Source organism: Octopus bimaculoides, chromosome 3 (genome assembly GCF_001194135.2).
Source record: "Octopus bimaculoides isolate UCB-OBI-ISO-001 chromosome 3, ASM119413v2, whole genome shotgun sequence".
Lineage (NCBI taxonomy): Eukaryota > Metazoa > Mollusca > Cephalopoda > Octopoda > Octopodidae > Octopus > Octopus bimaculoides.
Window position 1 is genome coordinate 85483064 of NC_068983.1, and position 9401 is coordinate 85492464.

The 9401-nt window shown below is 36.2% G+C and overlaps 1 protein-coding gene across 5 annotated transcripts in view; it reads right to left on the reverse strand.

The window, feature by feature from the left end:
- The window catches only part of LOC106881021 (F-box/LRR-repeat protein 20), a 413298-nt gene that overhangs the window by 209817 nt on the left and 194080 nt on the right, over positions 1–9401 (reverse strand). The gene's annotated exons all lie outside the window — the stretch shown is intronic.

The following is a 9401-nucleotide window of genomic DNA, read 5'->3' on the forward strand; positions in this document are numbered from 1 at the left end:
GATATCTATGGACAACTGCTTCGAAACCTCCAGCTTCTATATCCAGACTATGAATTCATATTCATACCAATAATAATTGGAGCACTAGGTTTTGTTAGTAAATACTTAAAGGAGAATTTGGATAAATTGGGATTTTCAAAAAGAGAAATTGACCAGCTAATTTGTACAAGTGCAATCTGTGAGTGGAACAGCAAAAATGTGCAAAACTTTCATCAAGTTCCAAATGTGAATTTGTCTGTATTAACTACATTCCAAAGATAGAGCCTTGTATCTTTGTTGGAAACCAGCTCCCTCCTCAGTGGAAAATTTATAATAATTAAAACATACAAGAGACATATATCATCATCATCATCATCAACATCGTTTAACGTCCGCTTTCCATGCTAGCATGGGTTGGGCGATTTGACTGAGGACTGGTGAAACCGGATGGCAACACCAGGCTCCAATCTAATTTGGCAGAGTTTCTACAGCTGGATGCCCTTCCTAACGCCAACCACTCAGAGAGTGTAGTGGGTGCTTTTACGTGTCACCCGCATGTATTCTTTGGAATACGTATGTATGTATGTATGTGTGTGTGTGTGTGTATATATATATATACAGCCGTACATACACCCATACAGACAGACAGAGGTAGGGTGAGATAGCATGTGTGTGTAAAGACAGAGAGAAATGCCGAGAGAGGGGCAGGAAAGACATTAAGTGGCAATAAAGTAAGCAGTTGGTTCCAAGATGCATAATTCATCGTGTGGTAGTGAGTAAGGCAACTTGAGTGGTTTATACATAGATTTTGACAATTAAACAGCAGCTGTATTTCTTGATTTTCGCTTTTTGTTTATTATGCAGTATTCTTAGTTAACTCTTGATACCAATCAACCAGAGACCACATCTGGTTCATTGATACAAAAGCAGCCTGTTTTTAAAGTGTTCACAGTTAATTTAAAACCTTTCATCATATTTTCATGCAAGAATCTTTCGTAAAGTTACGTTCCAAAATAACTGATTTATTTATTCTACCCTATTCAGATTCTGGATTATTTTCGAAAAATACTGAAGCTCTAGAAGAACATAAGTTCAAATCTTGTAGGGCTCAATTTAGATCTTTCTGAAGTTGGTAAACCAAGGAACAGTCAAGTACAGGCATTTGTTCTGATATACTTCACTGTGCCTCTGCCTTTCCTAACAATGGCCTTTATCACTATGTTCATCATCATATGTAACTCTCAAAACTTAGATTGCTTTCTCAAGTTTTCAGAAGATTCAAATATATCAGAAGGGTTTCCTGACTTTCCTAATATGAGAGACACTGTGACTGCATTCCTGTTATCGTCTCACAGTACCTATTGAGCTTATTTTTGGTATAGTCTGCCTCTAAAAAAGTGCTCTATAAGTGAGCAGGCGCTGCATACAAACAAACCAACCAAACTCACATACGAAACAATAGTAATTTTTCCTGCGTCCATTTTTCTGGATGCTATGCATTAATGGGTTAATGTTGAGTTTGGCCTCCTTCAGAGCTTTCCTAAAACTGGGGCTAGTTTTCCATGGTCTACAAACATCACTCTTTGATATTTGTTGGTCTTGTACCACATGTTCACCCTGTTTGCTTTGTCACAAACTCTCTGTATCCTATTCCAGTCTTCACTTCTATATCTAGGGCAGGTACTACTGGTTTCATTACATATAACGCTAACTTCTTTCTAGCTCCCTGTATACCTGAACCCTATCTTTCTGAACACATCCAGAGAATTGCATGCGGTGCATGAAGTTCTGTACATGTTTCTTTGTTTCATAGGGTTTGCATAGTGGGGACATGTTCATTATCCTAAGTCTGCTATCAGTATGTTGATTTTCATGTCGTGTGACAAAGCTGAGTTCTTGTGAACAACGTATTTAGAAGCTATGGGTTTCATATAATAGGAGTAGAAGAGCTGCGTTCTGTTGTTCACAGTCTCTAACCAAAGTTCAGTATCAAGGACAGGAAATCTATTGATAGGGTGCCTAGTGGGGTAATATGTAGTTACTCTGATACTTTGGTGGATGGCATTAGCTATGTGCTGGATGCTCTCCATTATGCTCCTCTTGGTTTCTACATTACAGTTACTAGAGTTTGTCCTAACTAGAACATTAATGTCATCTACATACCTACAGTAAAGCAAAACAGTTGTGGATTGTTTTGCTAAGGATTGCTTAAGTTTTCTTCCCCCACCAGGTCACATCTCCAGCAGATTTAAAAGATTTAAAATCATTAGGGTTTAACTCTTGACTCTGTGATAACTATCATTGTTATTTACCCCAGGACAAACCTGACTAAGCAGATTCATGATCAAAGGTGTTTCCAATATGAACATACCATTCTTCTCCCAAGTATTGAGTATCTAAAACTGCACCATTTCCAGCACACTAAGGAAGATTTAAGGAAGACTTTGGTTGCTATTTCCAGCACATCAAACAAACTAATTGTTGGCTCCTAACTCAGGTTATAATCCCAAACGATCTAGACAGCAACTAAAAGTAACAGATTACATCATGTGTGGTGAAATTTATAACCAACCTTTCCCCCAATCCTATCTTGACCTACATATTTTCTTGTAGGTAACAGAGAAACAAAACTTGTTTGTGTATGTTCAGGAGTTTTGTCCACATTAATTTACTTACTTCACTAGGTCAACAGGAATTCAAGAAATTCTTTTTTGACAAGTACAACAGCTGTTGTAAGCAAATACAAACAACTATTTTCAAAATTCACTCAGCTGACTGACATTAAAATATGCACTAAATGCAAGATGCGCAGAAGCCTGCATATATGTATAATTATTATGCCACCTTATCAATCATTATAATTTAGCATTAGAGGAATAAAGGCAACAAGCTGGGAGAATTGTTAGCATGTCAGACAAAATGCTTAGCAGCATTTCTTCTAGCTTTACATTCCAAGTTCAAATTATACCAAGGTTGACTTTGCATTTCATATTTACAGAGTCAATAAAAGAACTACCTATTGAACACCGATGTGGGGTATAATCAATTATACCCCATCAAAAAAGTTCAGAACTTGTGCCTACAGTAGAATGAATTATTATTATTGTTATTATTATAAAAAAAAGATCATTATTATTATTATCATCATTCTTGTGCCAGTGGCATGTAAAAGCACCCACTACACTCTTGGAGCAGTTGGTGTTAGGAAGGACATCCAGCTGTAGAAACTCTGCCAGATCAGATTGGAGCCTGGTGCAGCCATCCGGTTCACCAGTCCTCAGTCAAATCGTCCAACCCATGCTAGCATGGAAAGCGGATGTTAAACAATGATGATGATGATCATTATTAAGGCAGAAAACTAGCAGAATCATTTGTATGCTGTATGAAATGCTTAGTGGTATTTCACCCATCGCTATGTTCTGAGTTCAAATTCCACCAAAGTCAACTTTGCTTTTCATCCTTTCGGTGTTGATAAATTAAGTACTAGTGAAACACTAGGGTCATCTCCTCCCCCAAAATTGCTGCCCCTGTGGCAAGATTTGAAACCATTATTATTATTATCATCCAAGGCAATGGGCTGGCAAAATCATTAGCACTCTAGACAATATGCTTAGTGGCATTTTGTCTAGCTTTACATCCCAAGTTCTAATACTGCCATGGTCGACTGTCTTTCGTCTTTGTGGAGGTCGATAAAATATCTACCAGTCAAGTACTGGGGCTGATGTAATCAACTAACCCCTTCCCCCAAAATTACAGGTTTTGTGTCTATAGTAGAGAGGATTATTGTTATTATTTGGTGGAATCATTAGAGTATTGGCAAAATGCCTTGAAAATTAAAACAGAGATCTTCAATGAGTACATCCTGCCAGTGATAATTCATGGCAGTTGAAACATGGGCTCTCAAAACTACCATCATGAACACCCTCATTGTAGCTCAACGATAAATGAAACCAATCATGCTTGGCATCACATTGCAGGACAAGAAAACCAACACATGGATACAAAAGCACATGAGAATCAATGACCTCATAAGAACCATTAAGGAGAATATAGATGGACGCCAAGAATATAGATGGACGCCAAGACAATGGACAAGATGGCAAAATGATCTCACCTGTTACCTGGGGCCTACATGGTCACAACTGACCCAAAATAGACAGTTGTGGAGGAGCTAGTTGATCACATTGATCCCCGTACTCAACTGATACTTATTTTATTGATTCTAAAAGGATGAAAGGGAAAGTCAACATTCACAGAATTTGAACTAAAAATGCAAAGAATGAAATGCCGCTGGGCATTTTGTCCAGTTTGCCAACAATTCTGCCAGTTCACTGAACATCAGCAATAATAATAATAATCTTTTCTACTAAAGGCAGAAGGCCTGAAAATTTGGGGGAGGGGACCAGTCAATTACATTGACCCCAGTGTTTCACTGGTACTTAATTAATCAATCCCCAAAAGATGAAAGGCAAATTCGACCTCAGTGGAATTTGAGCTCAGAACGTAAGGCCAGATGAAATACCACTAAGCATTTGAGTAATAACAATAATAATGGTTTCAAATTTTGCCACAAGGGCAGCCATTTTGGGGGAGGGGGATGAGTTGATTACATCGACCCAGTGATTCACTGGTACTTAATTTATTGACCCTGAAAGGATGAATGGCAAAGTCAACCTCAGCGGAATTTGAACTCAGAACGTAGCAAGTACAGGTAATATAACAATTCCAATTTAACTGAGCATACAACATTCTGGTGCCCAATCAAAAGTAATGATTTGTTGCCAATGACAGGATTTGGGAATTTGTTTGTGCCAAATTCCTGGCATTAATATCTCCTAATTCTCTCCAGGAGTTAATAGAATGGCTGAAGTGGTAGAGAGGTAGCTGACTAAATGCATTATAGTACTTAATTCTGAACTCCTCTTTTCCAAGTTCAAATCATCGTGATCAATAAAATATGTATTAATTATGAAATAAGATATAATTCAAGCAACTATACTTCTAAAATATTCATGAAATCAATTCTTTGCAGACCTTCCTTTAACTCTTTAGCATTTCAACAGGCCATATCTGGCCCAAATATTCTTCTTGTTTTATGTTCAAACCCACCAGATCTAACTTCTCATACCTATCTTACAATGGCATTCTAAAAATAAACAATCATATCATATAAATTGCAAAGCTACTTGGTAATGCACGATTAATTCAAAACAACAAGAATAAAAAGAATTACACTTGACAGAGTAATTTGAATGCTAAAGGGTTAGAGATTAAAGATTAAAAAAGTTGTTCTTAGATATATGAATACAAAGGTAACACTTTAAATAAGATATGCCTCCCAACTAAGTAATGATAAGACTTTTTAAAATTTAGATTATGTACAAACAGAAGCAAAATTAAATATTATCCATATCTTTCCAAGGAATACTTATGATGAAAGTCAAATTAAATGGCTCCAATTGTAAATTAAAACCAGTAATTAAGTTTCAGCTCACTAGAATCTTACAATTTGCTCCATGGAGATTAGATTACCAAGTAGACTTTATAAAATAAAGGGATGAACCAACATCTGTATATTATTGGTATGGTATTAATTTTATCAAAAGACAACAGTAACATTTTATTTGACTTCAAAAGGAGGAACAAAGATGAAATCTAAAAGATGAAGAAGAAAATTAACATTAAAATAATAATTTAGATGACTATAGCAGTAAAAAGTACAATCAACTATGCCTTTATCACAGTCAATAAGAATGAAACATAGCTGCAAGGTGAAATCTAGCTAATACAGTAGTGGTACAATAATCGTTTGGCATTCTTTAAAGGCATAGTCATTGTGTTTGTTGGAGCCTTCCAAGACTAGGGAAGGGGAAAATTATCCTCAGATAGAAGACCTGATACAAATGCTTGCAACAAGTGGATCTTGCCAAAGGTATTCAACAGCCAGGTCATAGTACTAAACTGGAGAAAAGATGAAATTAAGTCTCTCACCAAACATGTACGATCCTTTAAAAAGGCTTTCTCACAGTTTCCATCAGCCAACTTTCACTCATAAGCCTTTGGTTGACCTGAGATTATGGTAGAATACACTCGCCTTAACTACATTGGAGTCAAATCTAAAATCACATAGTTGTGAGGTAAACTTCTAAACCACAAGCCATGCTTACGTTCATATAATCATCCAACCTAATCTCAAGTCAGCAAGGGACGTCTACACAGCCATTTGATCTGCTTCAGAAGCCAAATCTCCTTCATATTGCTGCCTATCATCTTTAAAATAAAAGAAATTCTTGGATATACTATGTCTGAGAAATGCTTTTCGTCATAGTGTTGCTAGGTCAGGCCTAACTGGAGATAAACAACAGTAACAGCAAATATGTTAGTCATATTTGTTAAATAGCTTTAAACTGGTTAAAAGTAATTGAATGTTGATACATTAACACCATATCTGATATATAACAGTCCAGCTATTTCCACCTAGTTTGACAACTACAGCACATGAATAGTAAATTCAAATGATCTTTCTGGAATAGTAAGTTAACTTCAATTTCATACAGAGCTACTGAGAGTCAAATAATGTTGGTATTTTACACTGGGTATTCTAAATTGTTTGGGTCAGCTGATCATAAAATTTTAAAGTATTTCTAAAACAAATGTTCCTACAACTGAATGAGATTATTATTGCTAATCATTATAATTAGTAAAACAAGATTTATTTTATAGTTAAATTTAGCAGGGTTAAGGACTGTAATACATTTTAAGTTTAAAAGGCAAGTAATATAATTTATGCAGCAAAATTCTTCCCATCTCAAAATAATAATTCAAAGAAGTTAATTATGAATTATTGAAATGGTCTTATAAATTCTTATCCATACTGAATTTTTAAAGGCCAAAATATTGAACATATTTATATTCTTCTTCAAGCAGCACAGTTAAATGATCATCCTTTTCCTATACTTATCATCATCATTATCATTATCATTTAATGGCCACTTTCCATGCTGGCATAGGTTAGATGGTTTGAATGGAACTGGTAAGAAAGAGAGCCGCACCAGGTTCTAGTCTGATTTTGGCTCAGTTTCTATAGCTGGATGCCCTTCCTAACACCAAGCGCTTGGAGAGTGCAGTGGTTGTCTTCTTTGCATCCCAGCACGGGTGCTTTTATGTGTCACCAGCATGGGTGCTTCTATGTGTCACCGGTATGGTTGCTTCTATGTGTCACTGGTATGGTTGCTTTTACATGCCATGGACACAGATGCTTTTACATGTCACCAGCACCAGCCACAATTACAATTTCACTTGGCCTGACAAGTCTTCTCAAGCACAGCAAATTGCCAAAGATCTTGATCACTTGCAATCATCTCCATGAAACCCAACATTCAAGGATAATGCTTCACCATCTTGTCCCATGTCTTCCTGGGTCTACCTTTTCCATGGCTTCCCTCTACAGCTAGAGATTGGCACTTCTTTACACAGCTGTCCTCATCCATATGTATCACATGACCATACCAACACAGTTGCCTCTCTTGCAAACCACATCTGATGTCTCTTATGCCCAATTTTCCTCTAAAGACACTTACACTCTGCCATACATGCACAGTGACATTGCACATCCATCGGAGCATACTAGATTCATTTCTTTCAAGCCTTTGCATGTCCTCTGCAGTCACAGCTCATGTTTCACTGCTGTGTAGTATAGCTGTTTGCACACAGGCATCATACAATCTGCACTTCACTCTGAGGGAGAGGCCCTTTGTTGACAAGAAAGGCAGAAGCTCTCTGAACTTTACACAGCCTGTTCTTATTCTAGCAACTACACGCTCAGAGCATCCACCTCCACTGGTGACTTGGTCACCTAGATGAAAAAAACTATCAACAATTTCTAGGTATCTCCTGGCATTTGATGGAGTCTATTTTCTGAATATTTCTAGTGTTTATTGTACTTGTGCATCTGTCACACACAAAGACTATTTTCCCTGTCAACCTTCCTTTGATATTGCTGCACCTCTTATGTGTCCATAGCTTACACCAGATGCTTTTTTTATCAAGTAGGGCCCTCTACCTGAAGGGATTTGTGATTTATCTACTTTCCTACTTACTAAGACTTTGGTTTTTGCTAAATTAACTCTAATGCTTTTTGATTCCAGGCCTTGCTTCCACTCTTGAAATTTTTTCTCCAATTCTGATAGTGATTCAGCTATAGGTATATATATATATATATATGGGAGAATATACAAATAATAACAACAGACGAGGACAGACGGTGTAAATAACAAAAGTATATATTAGTATGACGCTCGGGAATACGGAAAGTCTTTGACGTTTCGAGCTACGCTCTTCAACAGAAAGAATACGGAGACAAGGAGAAAAACACGGAGAAAAAAAATTGAATAGTGTTCAGTCAACGGTCTATATATATATATATATATATATATATATATATATATATATACACACACACACACACACACATATATATTATATGTAAATATCAATTCTTCAAGGAGCTTCATTTTTGCAGTTTCTTGTAGCAACTCATTTCCACAGAAGTAACTGACTAAATGACAGACTGAAAACAACAAACTTATAACACGAGTTCTCCTTAAACTGACTAGAGAAATTAATAAACTCTGAATTTACAGTAGCCACATCTTAATCACGAAGACACACATATAGCTCACACAACTGTTTGAAACAATAGTTGAAAGGAAGTCTATATGTCAAAATTTGGAAGCAATTATTTTCTTTGAAATATGGTTCCCCCACTCATTGCAACTGGTAACAATAGCAAACCACTGCTGCAATTTTAGATATATTTTGATTAGAGGTTCATTACCATTCTGGATCTAAACAATTTGTTTCAGTCTCCAGTGAAAGGGGAAGTCATTCAAAAATCTCTTGATAGACGAGAGGACCAGTTTTTAGCTGAACTGCTAATAAATAGTATTACAGACTGAGTGAGTCAATGACGAAACCTTAAGTCACTGGACTGGAAGAGGTTATAAATCGAATTCAACTTGATAAATAGATCAAATTCATTTAGAAAATACAGAAAATGACTGTCTGCTCGCCACATTACATAGATACACACATACACACATTTATATGTTTGTATTTGTAAAAAAGAATATCAATGGAGAAACTGAAGCCGGTTTAGTTAATGCAATTGATTTTTTTATATATTTTTTATTTTTATTTTTACATTATGATATAAAAAAAACTTTATTGATAATCATTAGACATTGCAAAAATCTCGCAGCAAAACAAAATGGATTGTGGGTTGTGAGCATTGCACTCAAATTGCTGCTAGATAGTTACTATAAATGGATAAATTGAAAACTTGCTCATTTTCCTTTTTCCCTGTCTTATTGTTTGTTGGTTGCATTGTGTGTGTGTGTGTGTGTGTGTGTGTGTGTGTGTGT